This window comes from Antechinus flavipes, chromosome 2, assembly GCF_016432865.1.
Source record: "Antechinus flavipes isolate AdamAnt ecotype Samford, QLD, Australia chromosome 2, AdamAnt_v2, whole genome shotgun sequence".
NCBI lineage: Eukaryota > Metazoa > Chordata > Mammalia > Dasyuromorphia > Dasyuridae > Antechinus > Antechinus flavipes.
Genome location: NC_067399.1, coordinates 143,950,082 through 143,972,238, shown reverse-complemented (window position 1 = coordinate 143,972,238; position 22,157 = coordinate 143,950,082). Strand labels below are relative to the sequence as shown.

At 34.5% G+C, this 22,157-nt stretch overlaps 1 protein-coding gene across 1 annotated transcript in view; it reads right to left on the bottom strand.

The window, feature by feature from the left end:
* Window positions 1–22,157, bottom strand: part of PINX1 (PIN2 (TERF1) interacting telomerase inhibitor 1) — an 87,378-nt gene that overhangs the window by 29,149 nt on the left and 36,072 nt on the right. The gene's annotated exons all lie outside the window — the stretch shown is intronic.

The following is a 22,157-nucleotide window of genomic DNA, read 5'->3' as shown; positions in this document are numbered from 1 at the left end:
GTGCCCAAATAAGAGAAAGGCAAAAAAGAAGAAATAATAGCATACTCTGAATTGTTAGGAGAAATCTATAATCATCTCCTAAGACTTAAAGTAATAGGGACATCCCATTTTTTGGGATGAGCTTATGACAGCTGGTCAGAAGAAACCTGAATTAACAAATCAATGTAAGAAAAATTCAGGAAGACTAATCATAACTCTAACATTCTAAATGAATACTACTGACCAATAAGCAACAAAAAATATTAATAATTTAACACATCAGTGAATAGAAGCTTTTGAGCTGCATGATTCAAATTAAGAAAGGTCAACTTAATACTCCACAGAAAAAAATTTCATACACACAAGTTGCTTTGAGCCTACATACATTTACGCTAAGCTTAAAACAAATAATCCCCAATAAGAGCGCACAAAAGTCACACACACACACACACACACACACACACACACACACACACACCCTTTCCTAAACTTCAAAGGGAAATGAATTACAGCAGGCTACTGAAGCTGTAGTGCTATCAGTTTGGAGTCTTTGTTACCTTCTGATAGACATCCTGAAGATATTTTTTTGGCTTGATTTACAGTAGATCTAAACATAAAGCTGGAAAATGGTAATCATAAATAAAATACTTGATGAGGAATCAGTTAAACATTGATGTTCTCAGATTATGAGTGACTTGTAAAGACAAAATGGGCAAAATCTGGCAAATGACTAAATGTATAGAGGGAAGGAAGGGGCGAAAGGATATGGAAGAGCCAAAGTTAACCCAAATTTTGAGTCTAGATTGACTGGATAAATGGTGGTACCATCTACAACCTTTGGGTAAAAAAGAGACACAGTCACTGAGAACAGAGGAAAACTGCAACATGAATCTTGAATAAGAGGTATGATGTGTGGGGACACACATGCCCATTACATGGGTTCAGTTCAACAAGCAGGAATCTATACTGGATGATCTCATGTAGTCTCCTTAAGAACATGGACTATCTTTTATTTTTCTTTCTGTCCTCATACTTAGCATAGAGCTTGGCAGATAGTAAGTGCTTATTCATGAAGTTAAGACTTGGGTCCTATCCAGAAAAAGAAAAATATTTATTGCTATTTTTAGTTAATATTTATATAGCTCTTTAAGATTTATTTGAAAAATATTTTACATATATCATCTCATTTGATCCCTGTAACAATACTGTGTTATAGGAATTTTTTTAAATTCCTATTTTACAGGTGGCAAAAGATAAAAAGGGCAAAAGAGGTTAGATGACTTGCTCTGGATCACACAGCTACAATCTGATTATCTGAGGCAGGATTTCAACCCAAATCTTCCCAACTCCAAGTAAAGCACTCTACCTACTATATCTCTTTGTGGACTAAATATTGGGAAATTGAATTCTAGATTCTGGATTAGGGGCTCTAGGTTATAAAGTGAATTTTTTGTCAAGATAAAAAGCCTCAGATTTCCATTTGCCTAATAAAGTTTGAATTGTAGCAGTTTTTAGTTCTTGTTATATTATTCTGTATCACTAGCTAGCTTTCATAAATGCATGTCTTAATTCAAGAATTACTTACTTCACTCTCTATCAGTTCTGTATAAGATTTCCCATGTTTCTCTTAATTCTTAAAATTCATGTATTCCATTCCATGAAACTTGCTAAAGTTGTAAACTGTTTCTAGTAGTGTTTTAGTTGATTCTTTAGGATTCAGCCTCAGGTTCTTATTAACTGTGTGATCCTGGGCAAGCCACTTGACCTTTTTGTCTCCGTCTTTTCATCTGTAACATGAGTATCATATATCAGGATAAAATGAGATAATTTCCCTAAAGCATTTTGTAAACTTTAAAGTGCTATATAAATGCTATCTTTAGGCATTATACGATTTGCCTAAAGTACTTGTTCTGACTCCCTGTATGAATTATAATGTGACTTTGAGCAACTTATGTAAACTCACTTTGTGTAAAATTAACACCTTATACTAAGATAAGGTCAAAATGGATTCATGATTTAAATATAAAGAGTGATACTATAAGCAAATTAGAAGAACAAAAGATAGCCTACCTCTTAGATGTGGAGAAAGAAGGCATTTGTGGCCAAAGAAGAATTAGAGTACATTTTGGAATGCAAAAAGGATTATTTTGATTATATTAAGTTAAAAAGTTTTTGTACAAACAAAATTAATGTAGACAAGATTAAAAGGGAAGCTGTAAGCTGGGAGAAAATATTTACATACAAGGGTTCGTTTCTAAAATATGTAGAGAATTTACTCATATTTATAATACAAGGCACTCCCCAATTGATAAATGGTCAAAAGAGATGAATAGACAATTTTCAGATATAGAAATTAAAGCCATTTCTAGTCATATGAAAAAATGGCCTAAATCACTATTGATACATATTAAGACAGTTCTTAGGTACTATTACACATCTCTCAGATTGGCTAAGATGACAGGAAAAAAACAATGATGACTGTTGGAGGGGATGTGGGAAAACTAGGACACTGATACATTGTTGATGGAGTTGTGAACTGATCCAACCATTCTGGAGAGCAATATGGAACTATTCCCAAAGGGCTATTAAACTGGATACAATTTGATCTAGCAGTGTCTCTACTGGGCCTGTATCCTAAAGAAATCATAAAGGAAGGAAAAGGATCCACATGTGCAAAAATGTTTGTGGTAGTCCTTTTTGTAGTGGCAAGAAACTGGAAACTGAATAGATGTTCATCAGTTAGAGAATGGATGTTTTTGTATTTGAATGTTATGGAATATTATTGTTCTATAAGAAACAACCAGCAGGATGATTTCAGAAAGGCCTAGAGAGACTTACATGAACTGATGCTGAGTGAAATGAGGAGAACCAGGAGATCATTGTACATGGCAACAACAAGATTATACAATCTATGATCAATTCTGATGGGAGCAGCTCTCTTCAACAGAGATGTGATTCAGGCCAGTTCTCTATCTTGTGATAGAGAAAGCCATCTGCACCCAGAGAGAGGACTGCAGGGACTGAATATAGATTACAACAGCAATTTCACTCTTGTTGTTTGCTTGCATTTTGTTTTCTTTCTCATTTTTTTCCTTGTGCAGCATGACATGTGTAAATATGTATAGAACAATTGTACATGTTTAACACATATTGGATTACTTGCTGTCTAGGGAAGGGGTTGCGGGGAAGGAAGGGAGAAAAACATTTGGAACACAAGATTTTGCAAGGGTAAATGTTGAAAACTATTTAAGCATGTGTTTTGAAAGAAAAAAGCTTTATATTTTTTTTAAAAAAAGAAAGAACCTGAGGCTGAATTGGAATTCAGGATTTTCTGACTCTAGGTCCATTGCTCCATCAAACTTCTGTCTGTCTCAATATTGTTAAAACTCCTGAAACATGTATCAGTAGAGAAATGATCTCAATGAAATCATTTCACATCTCTGTGGGTTGAACTTTTCTTTAAGATCCCTTTCACCTCTAATTCTGATTCCAAGTTCATAGTTCTGTACCTTAACAATTCACTTAGTTTATCCAGGGATCAGGATACACAGCTGCTTCCAGAGAAATGTGTGAAACTTAGATTTCACATGTGTTTTCTCTTCCCATTCCTCCCTCCCACAATAAGATGGACAAAAGCTTTCAGAGCATGTAGAACTGTGAAAAATTGTTGTATTAAGAACAATATCTTTAGTTTCTTAAAGACAGTTATTCTCGGGTCTCTTCAAATCTAGCAAGTAAAAGTAAAGTCATTCACATGAAGAAACATTGCAGAGAGATTTTCTATTGAGCAGGGCTTTTAATAAAAAAAAGAGGTAGATATTGACTTTTTGTTGCCTATTCTATCAATGGTCTGTGTTAATCAACTGAGGATAAATTACTGCTATTCAAAAACAGAGAATAAGACACCCTTTACCTTGAAGGTATTTGTAGCTTTCTTTTATTTATTTTTTCCCCTTCATTGGTGGAGAATCTTTACTCTAGCCATTTGCTCCTTAGGGGTTTTGTTAGGGACTGAAGGGAAACTGAAGGAAGCTCTTTTGATTTATCTTTTCTCCTTTCCTTTTGGTCACTCCGCTGGGCTAAAAGAGCCGAGTTGGCTTTAATGTGTCGCCATTAGAGACCAAACATTAGCTGAAATAAACCATCATGCCTCACGATGAAAAATGTCCCCTGATTGGCTAATTAATCAGTCAAAGGGGAATGACATGGCTCTCGGCTTGAGGGACTCTGCTAGAGAGAAACAGGCCGTTGATAAATGGTTTTCCAACAAATTCATATATCAAGTAAACTTAGTCATTTTTTAACTACAGTTTGTGTGACTCTAGTTTTTTCAACTTTTTTTTTTCTGCTGCTCTTGCTTTTTAAACAGTTTCTTTAGTTGATAGAAAAGTATATTTAGGAGGAAATAGAAAATACATTCTACTTCTTGTCTGGTATTTTGATTAGCTTTGATTCTATAAGTTATCAGCAGAAGTAAGGAAGATTCCTTCTTTGGAGATATATACATATATATAATTTGTAATTTTACTCTTTCCCTGGATTTCTGCATATGGGTGAATGACAGTGTCTTCAGAGATAGGAAAAAGTCAGCAAAATTCTAGCTTTTAAAAAAGGCTAATTAAACAAAATGTATGTATGTGTATTTTTATCATTTAAAACTGTTAAATGTTTCATAATAGTCTCCTTAAGGATACAAGACTGTTATTCCTTTTTATTTCTCAAACTGTTTGATGCCTAGTCCAGTAGCAACATAAAGTGAGTATAACATAAATATTTGATAAAGAATATGGTAGTGTAAACAGTTTCAATTTGTTTTAAACACTTCTCTCTCCCATTCCCCACTATAACTTTGGTTTGGAATTTAGAAATGCAAATTCCTGCATTTAAATCCTAATATTTATATGCATTTCCTTTGTTCACATTATCAAGGCACTTTCTCTTTAGTCAGTCTAATCGAAATATATGTAGAGAAGAATTTGCCATTGAATAAAAAAAAGATCCCAATAAAATGAAAATGATCCTTCTCAAGAGATGACATGGTAAAAGGAAAAGAGCACTGCACAAAGAGATGGGGGTCTGGGTTTCAGTCCTGGATCTACTACTAATTTACTTTGGTTGATATCCTCTTTGATCATCACATTCATGCTATTAATTCCGTTCATAAACTATTTTTTTCAGGTAGTTGGATTCTAATCGCAACCCTAGACTTATTATTTGTGAAGCCTTAGGGAACTCACTTAAGTTGTCTTGTGCTCAGGGCATCCTCATAGATAAACGACTAGATTCTGAGGTCCTTTCTCCTCACTTTAAGATTATCTAAAAACTTGACCATAATACTTTCAGAATTGTTTTGCCTTAAAAATGGATTTCTTTTGTGAGTGTTCTTCACCTGGACCAGCTACTCTTTTTCTTCTTCACTGACATTTTTATTTTCAGATAATACCACAGCAGGACCTGAAGTGTTTAAGAGTACAAAGGGGGTGATGCCCCTGGGATTGGTGACAAGAAGAGTGTAACAAAGATGCTGCCTATTCTGTCCCATCTTGGGGCTGCCTATTGAGTTCCTTCCAGTTCATCCATCAGCATTCTTGCAATGGTCTTGCTCAGCTGATTTCTCTCTTAAGTTTTTGACAGGTTCCTTTCCATCACATTATTCTTATTGCTTTATGTGAAGATACTGCTCATCATCTTCTACTAGCCTTCCTTTGTAGTATTTTGAAATTAAGTTTATATTTCAAATATGCCTTACCACTGACTTACTTGTCTTTCTGCCTGGCAAAGGAGAGCAAGTATTTTCTGACTGGAGCAGTTTGGGGTCTCTTCTGTTCTCTTTGTCATGGTAACTATGTTTAATTGATAATGTATTTGTAGGAATGTCTTTTCATTTAACTTATTTCCCACCTCTCTTTGCCAATATCTTTTTGAATAGATCGGATTAAACTACATGAATCCCACACAGCAGCTTTTAATTTTTCTAATTCATTGATGATTTTGTTCTTTGTTCTAATAATTCAATGGCCAGGAGACACATAAAAAATTGACTGAAATAAGTTCAATTTCAGTAATGGGTGACTTCTTTCTAAAAAGTAGTCTAATTTCATTTTTTTAAAATTGTGGCTTGTAGTTTGCCATATCCTATGAGTTCTGATGCTTTTAGAAGAAATGATAACATGGTATTCAATCAGGTAGCTCTGAATAGTCTAAAAGCTCTGGGCATTTTTCATTTCTTAATAATAGTAACAATTTGACATTGATATAGCACTTAAAGGTTTCCAAACCACTATATGGGTATATGTTACCTTATTTGATCCTCGATACTATATTATTATGTTCATTTTATAATTAAGGAAACTGAATCTCAAAAGAGGTTAAAGAACTTGTCTTCAACAGTTATGAATTCTGTCTTAAATACTTACTAATCATAAGACACTGTTTACCTTTTCTTAGCTTTAGTTTCTTCAAGAGGCTATCTAATCCAACCCCTTTCTTTTATAGATTATAGACATATAGGTCCACAGAGGTGAATTGGTCACCCAGGGCACTCGGGTAATAAGCACCTAAGCTGCTACAAAAAACAGACTGGTATTTCTCTTTTTCATAACCAGCATACTTTAGGGAATCAGACGAGTTTGGAAAATGCTTTGCGAACCTGAGAATGCTATGTAAGGATGAAGAGCTATTGTTATTATCACATAGTGAGACAAAGCTCAACTGCCTGCTGGCCTCAAGTCCAATCTTCTTTCAACTATGATATGTGACTTATCCTGAATCAGATATACAAACGTATCTTTTGATACTCTCTCTGGACCACTTTTGCACTGAAGTCAGCTTACAAGTTCACTAAGCTTGGAAGGTTTTGTTGAATTCTTTACAGAATGTCTTCATTTTTTACAAAAGATACTGACATAGGTACAATACTGCTGCAAGGTGAGATGGTCCACTAATATTATGAATGACTGCCCTTACTGGCACGGGCACAAGATGAAATCAACTTCACCAATCCCTTTATGTTAAAGAGGTACCATGAAGTACCAGAAGTCCTGGGTTCAAAATCCACTTCCAACATAAGCTTATTTAGCTGTACGACAATAAGCAACTTAATAAACACCTTGGAGTTTTAATTTTCTCATTTCTAACAGGAATAATAATACCCATAATATCTTTTTCATAATATTGCTCTGAAGTTCAATAAAATAATATAAATAAAGCATTCTGAGAATCTTCAAGTGTTATATAAATGTCAGCCATTAGGATTTTTATTCTCATCAGTTCTCTCCAAAGAGAGTCTATGGATCATCCTTCCTTTAGCTAACTTTCGGGTTTCACTAATAACAAAAATGTCAATATTTATGATTCCATTTTTCTCTAAAGTATATCAACTCTGTCATTAGACAAGGATGTCATCTTGAGTAGCCAAGAGTTAAATGAAAGACAGTCAGTTAACAAACATTTATTAAGTACTTTTTATACACTAAGCACTAGAGATACAAAGAAAAGCAAAAATTCAGCTCACAGTCTAATGAGAGAGACAACATGCAAACAAGCACTACAAAACAAAACACTATATATAGGATAAATAGGAAATAATAGAGATCAGACACCAGAAGTTAAAGAGGTTGGAAAGGACTCTCTGTAGAAGGTAGGATTTGGAAGAAATGTCAGGAGGCAGACATAAGAAGGGAGAGCATTCTAGGCATGGGGCACAGCCAGTGGAAACACCCAGATTTCAGGAGATGGAGTATCTTGTGCAAAGAACAGCAAGGAAGCCAGTATCACTGGACTGAAGAGTACACAGTGGGGCTGGGAAATGTGTCAAGAAGGTCACAGAAAAGGAAAGAGGTGTCAGGTGATGACACCTATCTGCTGATGGCAAGACAAACAAAGATTGTCTTTGCAATGGCAAACAAAGATTTTGTATTTAATATCAAGATGATAGAGCCACTGGAGTTGGTTGAGTAGAGGAGGTTAATATACCTAGACATATATCTAGATGGCAATGAAACTATGATTCTTAGCATCTTCTGCTTTTATCACTGGAGAAATAAAAGGGGGCTGCCAAGGGCTGGGGTCATTTAAATCTTTTCCTTTATTTGGCTATTCATAAAGAATGTATCACTTGGGGCAGGTAGATGGTTCAGCAGACAGAATATAGGCCCGAAGTCAGAAGGACCTGAGTTCAAATGTGATCTCAAACACTTTATACTTGTTGTTATACCTAGGCAAGTAACTTAACCCTAATCGCCTTGCCACTAAATAAATAATTTTTAAAAGGAAGATTTCCTCACTTAACCCACTGTTGGAAATGAGCCTTTCCATATTTGATGAGCTGCTAAGCAGATACAACCTCAAAAATTAAATGTGAAGCCTTTGTAATTTTGTGAAGTCTGAGGTGGAATTTTGCTATAAGATGCTCCACAGATAACTTCTACAACACTCTCAAAAAGGAGCACGAATTTGGTGGAGATTACATTATATAAGCCTTAAACACACACACACACACATATATACACATACATATACACACATAGACACACACACACACACTAAAAATTCAGATGAAAAAATTAGTAATTTTTGATTTGTGGATCTCTGTAGTCAAGTGAAAAAAATTTTTTTTTCCCAGCACGGAACTCAAAATTCACTGGCATAGCTCCATTTTGTATTGGTCATGGAAAATAACTTATTCTAACAAAATATCCCAGGAAAAGTCAACTAACAAAAGGGAAGAGGGGAAATTTTCCTTCAAGACAGTGTTCTAATTTGACAGTCTAAAATGAGAAAAGAATTAAGAGTAATTGATGAATTACCACATATTTCAAAGTAATTTATAGCTACAGAGTTCAAAGTTGGGGGGGAGGGAGGGAAACATATTCATGAGGATCATTTCCAGAATTTAAGGAAAGGGATTTTTAATCTTTATCCTAGGAGAGGCCAAAAAAATACTAGCAGGGTTCATATTTAACTATTTTAAAATGTCTTTTCTAGATCAGGAACTGGTACAAGAAGCATGTTGTTTAGTAAGAAACTGTTGGTAACTCATTTGCAATACTTGGTTTAGTTTAGGAATATTTTCTCCAGTGATAAGACTGAATCAGGAAACACAGCTGTATAGAGGAAGGAAATTGGGAGGGAAGAAGGGGGGGGGAGGGGAAGAGAAAGAGAGAGACAGAGATAGAGACAGAGAGAGAGAGAGAGAGAGACCCAGTGAGGTTTTCAGGAAGTTCAACCAGATAGGAACTAATGGAATTTGTTTTTCAGTCCCTTCACTTCCAAGTTACAAACCAAGTGAGAAAAGATAGATACACAGAAAAATGAAACACCCTCCTGGCAGCCACAGGACAGTTCAGAGACCAGCGGTAGGTCTCGGGAGACTCCAGTAATTTCAATTCAATATTTTCGATCATTTCTTTGTCTTTCTGAGAAAGTGCAAACATTTCCAATTCCGGTTAGTTAGCTCCTACCCTAAAGTCATTGTTTTCCAATTAATATCAAGCAAAGAGAGGGTAAGAAAAGGAAGAAATGAGGGAGCTAAAAATGGATATCATCAGTACTTAAATGAAAGATTTTTAATGTATGTAAATATTAACTGTCGGCAACAAAATGAAATTAGGGTCAAATACATCCATCACTGGGATTTATCAATAAGGTTTTGAGGAAATTTTGAAAGGGTATATGATGACAGAAAGTACAACTATATGTAAAGGAGTTCATTGTGCTCTAACTTAGCACAGCAGTGAATAAAGTCAAATTGAAGACTACTTTGGAATGAAATACCACACTCATATTTCTGAAAAAAATGTATCATAAAATCAGGTGGATTTAAAATACCTAATACCTAAAATTTGAAATACCATATACAAACTCAGTAAGAGTAGGAAACATCACCAGGAAAAAAAAAGTGTTAGGTTATAAAAGACAAGGCTAAAGTCACAGAACAGTATAATTTCCACAAAATCAGCAACAATTTTAAAGGAAAACTGTGCCCGTTTAAATTTCCTTAACAATTTATCAAGTCCTATTGCTTATGTCTCTCTCTCCCCAACATACTTTATGCTCTAGACAAATGGAACTACTTATCATCCCCAGTACAGGCACTCTTATTTATGTGACGCTGGACAAGATGTTACCTATGTCTGAAAATCCCCAATGTCTTCTGCCTACTGAAGTCATACGTTCTTCAAGATTTCAACTCAAATGCTATTGTCTTTTCTGATCCATTTTGTCAGAAATGATTTTCCTTCCTAAGATCTTGAGTAGTACTTTAATTACACTCATCTATGAAGTTATGCTTCATTTGTATTAGTTTTTTGTGTATATGTCACATTTTTCCCACAAAAATGTAAACTTCACAAGGACAGAAAAGCATCTTTTTTCTTCAGTATCTAACATAATAGTATGCATGTACAAATTCCTAAAAATGAAGAAATTAATTATTCATTTCAGTTGAGAGGACAAAACTTTATAGATAGCCAATGACTGAGTTTTCATATTAATCATCTATTTCTCATGAAACAGGAGAGCTACTAATGTCCTACTCAATTATTTGCACAGGCCTATAAGATACATACATAGATACACACACATATATATATCTGTTGTGACTGTAAACTCTATTAAATATGTGTTTCTTTTAGATTCTCACAAAGTGCGGATAAAAGGGGGAACACATACAAATGAATGAAAAAAGGAAGTAGTTCACAGAGCATTAGCCTCTACTGGTTTAAGAAAAATTGTAATTTAATTTTTAAAAAAATCAAATCTCTCTTCAAATCTGAGAAATTCCTTAGCAGCAATGAATATGTCTGACAACCATAGTAAATTTGGCATAGAAATTTCCACATGGCATCCCCAAAAGTTTTATTATTATAGATTATTAATGAAGTCTCATTAAAAAATTCATTTTTATATTCTCCCTTAACCTTTACTAGAATTGCTACCAAAAAATTAAACTGACTTTTATCTCTTCTCCTAACCACTGCACACCCTCTGGTGGAGATAACAGGAAATTATATGATCAAGCAAAAATGAGGAAGAGAAAAGAAAAGAATCAGTATTTCTCAGAAACCTGATAATCAGTAAATAGTAGCTGAATGGAATTCAAAGACTGCCAGCATGAAGTCAAAACTTGACAGCAAAACAAAACAAAAACCTAATATAAATTGGAAAGGAAACGAATAAATGAGAGTGACTTGTCCAAGATCAAAATTTTGTTATAAAGATGGGAGCAAAATCTTCTATTTACACCTAATTCTCATATTTTCTGGATCTACAATGACACTATCTTTGCATACTGGAGAACAATTACACCCAATACAAATACTAATTTTATATCTTTAATTTCCAAGTTCACAGAGAAGCAGAAAATAATCTTTTCATCCTAGCACAACTGCTCTAGTACCCTAGCTTTTGAGTATGATCTTGTAGTTTTGAAGTTTAGGGCCTAAAATCAATTTGATAATCTGGACATATTTCCAGGTATAACATAGTTTAGTTTTAGGACACAATTTAAGAAAAGTAGTTAATGTATTGAGGCACAAGTACTTATCAGCAAAGAGCTGCACATTCCACAAGGATATGGAGAGGCATAACTTGATGATTTATCTGAAAACTGCTCCAGACTAATGACATATAGAATATTTATATCATCTCAAGACTTGGAAAATTTAATCTAATCTGTACTTAAATACTTGCTACATGACCATTCAATCTTTACTTTAAAATTTCTTGCAAAAAGGATACCTACAGGATAACATAACTCTTGGATAGTTCTAACTGTTACAAAGTATTCCCTCACATCAAGTCTGTATGTGCCTATGAAACTCCCTATTTCCTCCCATGGGGACAGGAAGATAATTTCTAACACCTGGAACACTTGAATGGAGATATCACCTTCTCCATCATGCCCCTTCCCATCGCCAATTTTCTTCAAGCTAAAAATTCCCCAGATCTGAATCTTCTTAATTGTTCTGCAGAATTTGGTACTGTTAGGCCATCTTAGGGATACTATTGGCCATGGGTTCACATGGTACTGCTTCCTCTAACTTCTCTGACCTCTCTGCCTGTGCCTTCTTGGTCTCCTATGCTGGGTCACTGTCCATATCCTATTGCCCAAATCCAGCCTCTGAGTTTCTGTCCTTGGCTCTTATCTTTATAGTCTCTCTCAGAGAACTGACCAACTTTGTCAGTTGTTCAACTATTACCTCTAAGCAGATGGCTCCTATCAAGTCCAAATTCATAGCTCTAGTTCTCATCACAGGTTTTCATCATTCTTGTTTGAAATAATCCAAGAGCATCCTAATTGGTTTGCCTATCTCAAGATTCTTCAATCAATCCTCTACACAGCTGCCAAAAGGGATTTTCCTTAAGTTCAGTTTGGAGCACATCCCTCTTCTATTAAATAAACTCCAGAGGCTCCCTAAAATCAATCTTTTTTATCCCACTCGCCACACATTAGCACTCTCTATAGATAGTATGATCTTGCCAAAGTGACTTTCCCTCTGTTTCTCATACATGGCACATATTTCCTCTGTTTCTATGCTTTTGCAATGGTAACCCCCCAATGCCTAGGATATACTCTTTACTCCTGCCTTACAGAATCCCTTCCTTCCTTCAGGATGCTAATCAAACATCCAAGTCTAAAAAAAAGAAGTGAGGTTTGTCTAGCCTGACCCATTCCCTATAGAGCCATACCGATTCTTCCATACCGTTTCCTTTTCTAGCTATTTACTAAAAATTCCTTTGTTATATATTCTAAAATTCTGCTGAAAATCAAATAAGTTCACTGACTTATAGTCTGTAGATTTTACTATTTTTCTTTTCTTGAAATTCAAGACCCCTGTCCTTTTACAGTCCTATAGTACCTCTGCCATTTTCCAAAGTCTTTCAAAGATCACAAATAGTAGCTTAGCCATCATATTCACCAGTTTTTGCAGAACTCTGGATTGAAGTTCACATAAGCCTTGTGACCTGAACTCAAAATGAGCAGCGAGCTGCTCTCTTATGAACTTTATTTACCGTCAGATTGCAGTCATTTTCTAGTTAGCCTGTTTTGGTTCTGTGTCATTCCAAAAATCATTCTCTTTGCTAAAGAAAATAGAAACCAACTAACAGTACAATATGAACATCAATGAATACAAAACTGACAAAATAAGAAAGCATTCAGCTGGGAGAAGAGAATCATAGAAGAGAGGGAAATGAAGAGAGAGAAAGAGAAAGGGAACTCAAAAAAGGTCTCCTGAATAAAAAGCATTAAGGTTATCAGTGGAAAAAGGTCAGTGACCAAAATGAAGAGAGATTGCAGTGCAGACATGGGAAACTACTTCTGAAAAAGGAGAGGTGTCAGATGGGATGGGAAAGATGTGTATGGGGAAGAGCTAGCAAGAGAGCTAGATTGAACAGACAGGGCAACAGGACAGAGAGAATATGAGGTAGGACTGGTAGGTGGCTGCCACAGGTGGACCTTAAATATCGGATTAAGGTTTTTATATATCATATAGGCAATAAAGAGTCATAGAAGATTTCTGAGTAGGAGAGGTGTGCGTGAGTATGTGTATGTGCATGAATGCAAGAGGGAAAGAGACAGAGAATGATCAGTTTTAGGACTATCATTTTGTCAGCTGTGTGGAGGATGGATCACAGAGGGAAGAGAGTAGAGAAAGAGAGAGTAATTAGGAGGCACCTGCAACAGTCCAGGTGAGACATGATAAGGGCCAAAGAGAGACCTGGAGATATGTGAGGAATGTGGAGGTAGAACTGATGACACTTGACAACCAAATGACTATAAAAAGGTTGAGGAAAACCAAAGAATTATGAAAGTCCCCAAGATAGTTAACTTTGGTGACCAACAGACTGGGTGGTAACATTAATAGAAATGAGGACGTCTATAGAAATTATAGGTTGGGGGCGGGAGGGCCAAAATATGAGTTCAGCATACTGACTATGAAATGCCTCTGACATCTGGGAAGTAAATTAATGGCAGCTGGTAATAAAGGACGAAAGGTCGGGAAAGAGAAACTCTTTCTTCTTTCTGAGAATCATGCCTAGAATAAAAGCTCCTCCTGTTGGTACCTCCATCTTTTGATGGATTATTTCTTCATTAAGGCTGATTCAGAAACTTTCCAGGTAACTTAAGTTCCCCATCATTAGGATAATGTGCCTCCTGGACAGGCTTACAAGCTGTTTCCCAGATGCTGATTTCTTCTTTCTGTGGAGGTCTAAACTACTGTATTGTCAACACAGTTTCTGATTCTGACTCCACTAATCTGTATCCAAATATTTTCCACTACACAAGTCTCCTAAATTATGAATTCTCTTCAATTGAGTATAAATTCTTAATATACAATGTTTATTGTCTCTTCTGGTTTTTATACATCTTTTTCCCCTTGGATGAACACTTCTTTGGTATAATATCAAATCTGCTTCCTTTAAATAAGATCTCTAATTTACCTAGTTTATTACCCATACTTTGTATATGAGGCCAGAGGATTTATTATTAGATATCTTCTTGGATTCCATTTTATGTGAGTTTCCGGATACTTCTGTCCAGAAAGACTACAGTATTTCTTTAAACATGGTTAAATATAATTAACCCATTTATATGTCTCAGTAACACATCTTCCACCTAAAGCAAGAAACAGTGAAGGACTGCTTATAGTTTCCTCACTGGTTTTTTTTTTTTTTTTTTTTGGGGGGGGGGGGGATTTGTTTGGGTTTTTTTGCATTGGAGGTACTTTCTAATGATAGATCTAATTTGGTGAGTATATGTAATTGGTTAAATAGATTCAACCCTAATCTTCTAATATTAAGTCCTTCAGATTATACTTACAATACTTCAAGCAAATACATTCTCATAAGTTCTGATTAGAAGTTTTTCCTTTTTCTATACAGTTCAGAAATCCGAATCTTGTTGAACATCATCTTTCTATATATGTGCCTTTATTTTGGAGCACTCGCTTTCAGCCAACAACCCAATGAGTAAAATATGAACATATTCATCTAAAGCCTTCACTTTCTTGTCCAAGACTATAGATCCCTTCTGGCATTATCATTTTTGCCCCAAGCAAATCACCAAAAGTGGGTAATAGTCATCAAGTATGATAAATCTATGACAAATATGACTAAATCTCTCTTACCATTATCAGGTCAACAGCTAACTGCTTTGGTATTCTCAGTAGGGAGATGATTTTCAAAGTATTCCAATTTCTCTGACAGAATTCAATGAGCTTATTTCATCATGTCACATTAATACATTTGAAAAGCAGAAACACAATCAGAAGCTGTGGAATTAAGCAGCAAGTAGCTAAACATGAAATAAAAGTTTTTGCCAAGGAAACATATGCAATCCACTTCTAAGGCTTCTTGAAAACCAGATGTAGATGATAGAGTCAATAACAAAAGCAACCTTAAATACAGAAGTACCCACAGGTGTTGCTGTTTCAACATCCTAGACTCCCACAGTTTCTGAAATTCTTAAGACATGAAATCATTTGACTGCTAGCAATAAACTGTACCTTGGCAATGAAAAATGTAATGTCAATTCAGGCCAGCATCCACAATCATTACTATGAGCAATGTACAGGAAAGCTTGGAAGGATTTCAATGTTGCTATGAGAGGTCAAGGGAATATAAAAGCTAAGCCATATCCTTTCCAACAGAGAATAGAAGCCAAAAGAATTTCTTTCAAATTAATCTGTTTAAAAGACCCACTTCCCTTGGCTGTAATGTCTCGCTATTACTAATACCAAAAGATTTCTTAAAAACAATTATCTTGGGGGATGTTATAGGTGGACTTGAATTTAAGAAACCCCGATATATGGACAATTCAGATTTATACAAGATAAACTAGAAAGTGGCTTTCCTTTTAAAAGGGTTGTTTGTTTTAATGAAGGATTTATTGTAGGATTTCTTTAAACATGGTTAGATTTATAGAAATTCAATTTATATGTTACTTTTCAGGAACACATCCACTCCTAAAGCAAGACACAGTGAAGGACTGCCTATAGCTTACATCTTTTATCATTCTTATGAATACTGCCTACTGTCAATATAATAGCATTGTTTCAATGTTCCCAATGCAATGGTTTCTGGAATAAACAAACAGCAGCAAGGCAATATGTAATCAAGTGCTAACTGGTGCAGTATAGATAATAAATGCTGTAGGAATCAGAAAAGATGAATGTGTGCCACAGTGGTTGAGAATGGCTTCATAGAGAGAATCATAACATTTTAAAGGCACAAGGAATTATAAAAAGGGGGCTTTAATGCAGACTTTTATGAAGGATAATAATCTGGAAGATATGAGATATCTCAAGACAAAGAAAAAATACAACTTTGTTGCCCTGAAGTAAAGGTCTTTGTTGTAAGGATGCTCAGACACCCAAAAATTCCCAATTCATAGCACATAAATAGAAATAGCACTTCTTACTAATACTTGACAAGTCAGCTAGATAAAAATGAATTGAATATTTGAGCTTTCTTTTAGTCTATTAGTTTGTCTCAATCATTCAGATGTACCTTATTGATGAGAATTTTTTTCCTAATGAGGACCACTGATACCCAGAAAAAAAACGCCTCTACACAAATCAAAAATAATAATAGGAAATTTTTCCTAAAGAAATATTACAATAATCAACTAATTTTTCAAAAGAACAAGGAAATAAACCCAAATTAATAAATGCACTAAGTACAAGCCTTATTTCATATATAATTAAAGACTGACACACAGAAAATAAAAAGAACAGAACAAGGAAAGAGAATGATAGTAGTGGGAAGGGGAAAAAAGACAGCTAAGAAAGAAAACTGAGAAGAAAATAAGGGAAGAAAAAATGAATAGGAGAAACTAATAGTCCCAAATGAGAGGGTAGTTATCAGATGAAGTCAGGAGTTAGTTAAATTGCTTTAGTCAAACTCTGTCTCTGTCATACTTATCACTTTTGAAGCTACAACTGGTCTTTTGTTTCTTATTCTAGTTCCTTCCCAAGATCCTTCCTTTGTATCAAACACACTAATAACTGAGGGAGAGATAACATCAGACAGTGTATACACCAAGCATTCCCAAAACTCACTGAGGAAATCATTGGTCCCTGGAGGCCAAGACTGGAAATACTGTGGCAAAAAAAGATTGTGTTTGGAATTAAGAAAATCTAGGTTTGCATCTGGCCCTAACTACTAACTATGAGACCTTGGGTAAATAACTATACCTCTATGAACCTTAGTTTCTTCCACAGCAAAAGGGGATGATAATAGCAAGAATCAGATGAAATAATGTAAATATTTAAGTGTTATATATATATATATACTCTCTAAATTTATCATTTAATCTATTTCTAATTGTTTAAATCCTGTTTTCAGTTACATTAGTCTTTTAGATTTGCTTTGTTTACTTCATATCAATTTGCATTCATTACTTCTTATGAAATAATAACATTTGATTATATTAATATACTATAATTCATTCACTCATCCCTCAATCAAGAAGCATCTACTTCGCTTCCAGATTTTTATTGTTACAAAAATACTTCTATAAATATTTCTTCTAACAGCTTAACTTTTCTTTTCATATCAACTATATGCCCAACTGTAAAATCACCTGGTCAAAAGAAATAAACAGTTCAGTTAACTTCTTTTGCATAATTTGAAATTGTTTCTCAGAAACAATTTGACCAATTTACCAATCTACCATCAGTTTGGTAACATGTCTGACTTCCCAACACTCCTCCAATATTATTTCCATTTTCTATCATCTTTGCCAATATAATTGATAGGAATAAAACCTTGTTTTAATCTGTATTCATTTCTTTTAATAATAGTGATCTCTAACACTCTTTCCTGATGGTTGCTAAAAGTTTGGATTTCTTCTTTTGAAGAAGAAGAAATCATTTGATATGAATATTTATCTATTAAGAAGAATGCAGGTTCTACATACTGTGTAATTTCCCTATATATTTTGAATGCTGGCCTTTAATTAGATATGTTTAAGAAAGGCTTTCCCCTTCCTATCCAACAAGGTAGCCATAGTTCCCAAACTGTTATTTTGGCTCTTTAATTTTACCAAATTTCCAGAATTTAACTGTGTAATAACTGAACAAACTGTGGTATGTAAATATAATGGAATACCATTGTGTTACAAGAAATAACAAGCAGGATGATTTCTGAAAAACCTGGAAAGAATTACATGAGCTGATGCAAAGTGACGTGAGCAGAGCCAGAAGAACAATGTACACAGTCGCAACAATACTGTATGACGATCAGCTATGAATGATGTAGCTATTTCCAGCAATACAATGATTGAAGAAAATATCAAAAATCTCATGACAAAAAAATGCTATCTACCGCTAGAGAAAGAACTGGAGTCTGAATGCAAATCAGAACTTTTTTTTACCCCCCCCCCCCATTTTTGTCTAGTTTTTTTTCACATGACATATGGAAATATGTTTTGTATGACTGTTGTATGTTTGCATGGAATAGCAAGTTGTGCATGGCTGATTTGCAGTTTCATGTATAATCACCTTTTTTGTTGTACTCCGTTATGGAAATGCTTGCTCTGTTCCATGATTTGCAAATAAAATAAACTTGTAATACAAAAAAACAAAAAGAAACTATTTATGTAGGATCAGATAAAATCAAACTAAGGATAGGAAAATCCCCATAACCCAAAAGTATTTTAAGAAAAAACTTAAGTCCTATTTAGGAGCATCTGTTTAACAAAAAAACAGATGCTTACATTTTTAAAAGTTCTGGTTCATAAAGAGAAAGCTGTTTATAAAATCCATTCATATCTCATATCACTACCATGCTAAATAAACAAACAATTGCTATACGGTGATGTGTTCATATTTTACAAGCATATTATTAGTGAAATTTTACATGTCTGTAAACCATATTGGAGCTATATATAATATCCATCTTGTATCTATGGGCAGATAATTGAAACGGACTGGCTTTAAACAAAAAAGTCAAATTATTTTTGGGTACTCTAAACCTTATTGGCTATCTTTTCCTCATTTCTATTTTAAAAAAAAATCATGAGAAATAAACTTTATGGGTTATTTAGTTATTCCACCACCCATAAATCTGGTCTTATTTTAAACTATTTAAATTTACTGTAGGATAACAGCATTTGGAACTAGAGATGACTTTTGGACATCATAAAACTACTTGTTTTAAAAATGGAAAAGCCAATGCCCAGAGATTGTGATTTGCCCAAAGTCAGACAGCTAATAAGCAACAATACAAATTCGGCAAATCCTCTCATTCCAAATTCACCACTCTCTCCACTAAGCCAAGCTGCATCTGATACAGTCCAATGCTTTCTTTTTTCTAGAGTCCCAAATTGATCCTTTTGCACATCTCTAATCTTCCTGCATTTTTCTTTTACTCTTTTCCCCTTGTATACACTTGTCTCTGATCATTTTTAGTATCTGTGTTCTTTGTGGCTGTGAATGGAACCCAATTCTAAAGTAATCCATTTAGTCCATATCTTATCTTTTCATTAAGAATTAAAATAAGAAATTTGGCAAACTATAGTTACACATAGTACTGCTTTAATTTACTACTTTGGAACTAACCTTACCCTCCCCCCCACCCTTCCATATGACATGAATTGTTCATGCTGAAGCCATGCTTTTTATAATTACTGCTTCCTTTGTTCAGTTCCATTTTCTTTAATGAGGAGTTGGCACTCCTCATGCTAGTCTTAAGAGTACTACAGTATGCTTCTGTATTTATCTTGTTATTTATCCTTGCTTTCAACTTCTGTACAAATCTTTTAAAAATATAAATTTGCTAGTGAGTTTTCTATGCACCTATACTGTTCTCTTTTACAACTTCTATTTTCTCTTCTTATTAAAAATTATTTCCATTTTTGTCTTCAAAATTTCATTCTTGAGTTTCTTATTCCCTCTTCAGCTATTTCCCTAATCATTTTTAATTAACAGGATTTTCTACCCATTCTTTCTCTAAAGACTTTGCAATGTTTTTTCCCATAATTTAGGGACCATGTCATAATGAATCTCGCTTTTCTGTCCTCTATTATAAAGTCTAGGAGAAAGTAATCACATTCCCCAGTTTCTCATCATTTTCACTTTACTAATCAATCCATTTTTTCTTGTTTGTGAGAATTAGATACCAAATTTTCCCTTGTTAGTAATTTCATCTTTTGAAGGAAGAAATTATGGATGAAAGAAGTCAGAAGCAACTGGTTGCTCTGCTTTTAGTTAAGAGGAGAGTGAACTCTGACAGATTTCTGAATAACTTTAGACCTTTAGTCTATTGTATCATTATTCTATCTTAGGGCTGTGACTTTTTTTTTTTTTAAACTCATCTATTTCTTCTTTCTTTGCTAAGACCTACAGAATCTATTTCCATAATTTCTTTCCCATCTGTCCCCTTCTTTCTACTCATATTATCTCTACTTTAATTTGGGTTACCATCTCCTGTCTTAATTTTCTACTTCTACTCTCTTTTTCTTCAGTCCATTTTCTGCAGTTACCAATATAATTTTCCTAAGGCACTGGTTTAACTATATCACTTTCCTGTTCAAATTTCTTCAGTGATTCCTTACTGCCCTAAGAAAAAAAAATTCATTAGTCAGGCATTTAAGACCTACCACAATCAGTTCTAATGCATCTATTCAGTCTTGCTTCACACAAATAACCTTTTTAAAGTCTGCGTACCAGCCAAAACCAGATCGCTCACTACTCTCTAATTCCACATTTCATTTCTCACCCTCACGTATTTGCCTAAGTTAGTATATAGGCCTAGAATATACTCCCTTTACATTTTAGCATCTTAGAATCTTTATATATTTCCCCAGAGATCAAGTGAGGTAGCATCATGGCTAGGAAACTTTTAGGACCCACCTGCATACCTCTATATTTTTGACTCCTGAGTTTTTATGATGTTTATTCAAGAACAAACTGCAGCTCCCCAAAAGAAGAATATTGTCTTCTTTTTTAAAATTTTTTATTAAGGGTGCTCTGTGAAAGGGACCGAGTTACATAATACAGATATAAGATTAAAACTCCTATACATATAAGAAAAAAAAAAACCAAATATCTTTGCACACCAAGCTCTAGACTTTGCAAGCAGGATCTTTAATAAGCTTAATGGACTTAACTAAGCACATTACATTTATTGTTTGCGGAACTGTCTTATTTTATATGTATATATAATTTCATTGGATAATATAGAGTATATGTATGTATATAATTGTGTGTGTGAGAGAGAGAAAGACAGAGAGAGACAGAGGGAGAGAGAGAGAGAGAGAGAGAGAGAGAAGGAGAACAAAAACTTCAACAATTTTAGTTATATTATATTATGATGTACTTGGTCATTTACTGTCTGGTCCATACTGTTGCCTTAATGTACATCGTATGGCTGTCTTGTCTCTAAATTACAGGGTGGTTAAGTAAAAAAGTACACTAGATTTCATTTCTGTTTTTTTAATCTCAGCTCTGTCATGGATAAGACTTTCTTTGGCTAGATCTAAGGTTATGAGTATTTTATAAGAGTCAACATCTTAAGTTTTTGAAGGCCTACTTCAATTTAGGGGAAGGAAGGAAAGAAGTATATATGCCAATCTTTTGGGACTAAGCTCCCTTCTCTTCTCTGATACAGCCATCACTGGTGTAGCCTCTCATCATCTCACCCTGGACAACTATAATAGAGTGCTGGTGGCTGCCTTTGCCTCAAGTCTCTGCCCCAATTCAATCCATCATCCACTTACTCACAAAAGCAATTTTCCTAAAACACATTTCTGACTCTATTACCTAAAGCTTCCAAGAACAAAAACAAAATATTCTTTCTTATGCATTCAAAGCCCTTCATAATCTAGTCCCTCCTACCTTTTTAATCATCTTATACTTTCCTCCCTGACCATGTACTCTTTGATGCTGTGACACTGGCCTCCACCAAGAAGACATCCTATCTCAGCTTTAGGATTTTTGTCTGGCTGTCTCTCATACCTGAAATACTTTTTTTTTGCTTCAACCTTTTTTGCTTCAACCACTGACCTCCCTGGCTTCCATTAAATCTCAACTAAAATCCTGCCTTCTACAAAAAGCTTTTCCTAATCTGTCTTAATTCCAGTACCTTCCCTCTGTTAATTATCTCCAATTTATCTTATATATAGCGTGTTTGTATGTATTTGTTTACTTATAGTCTTTCCCATTAACTTCTAA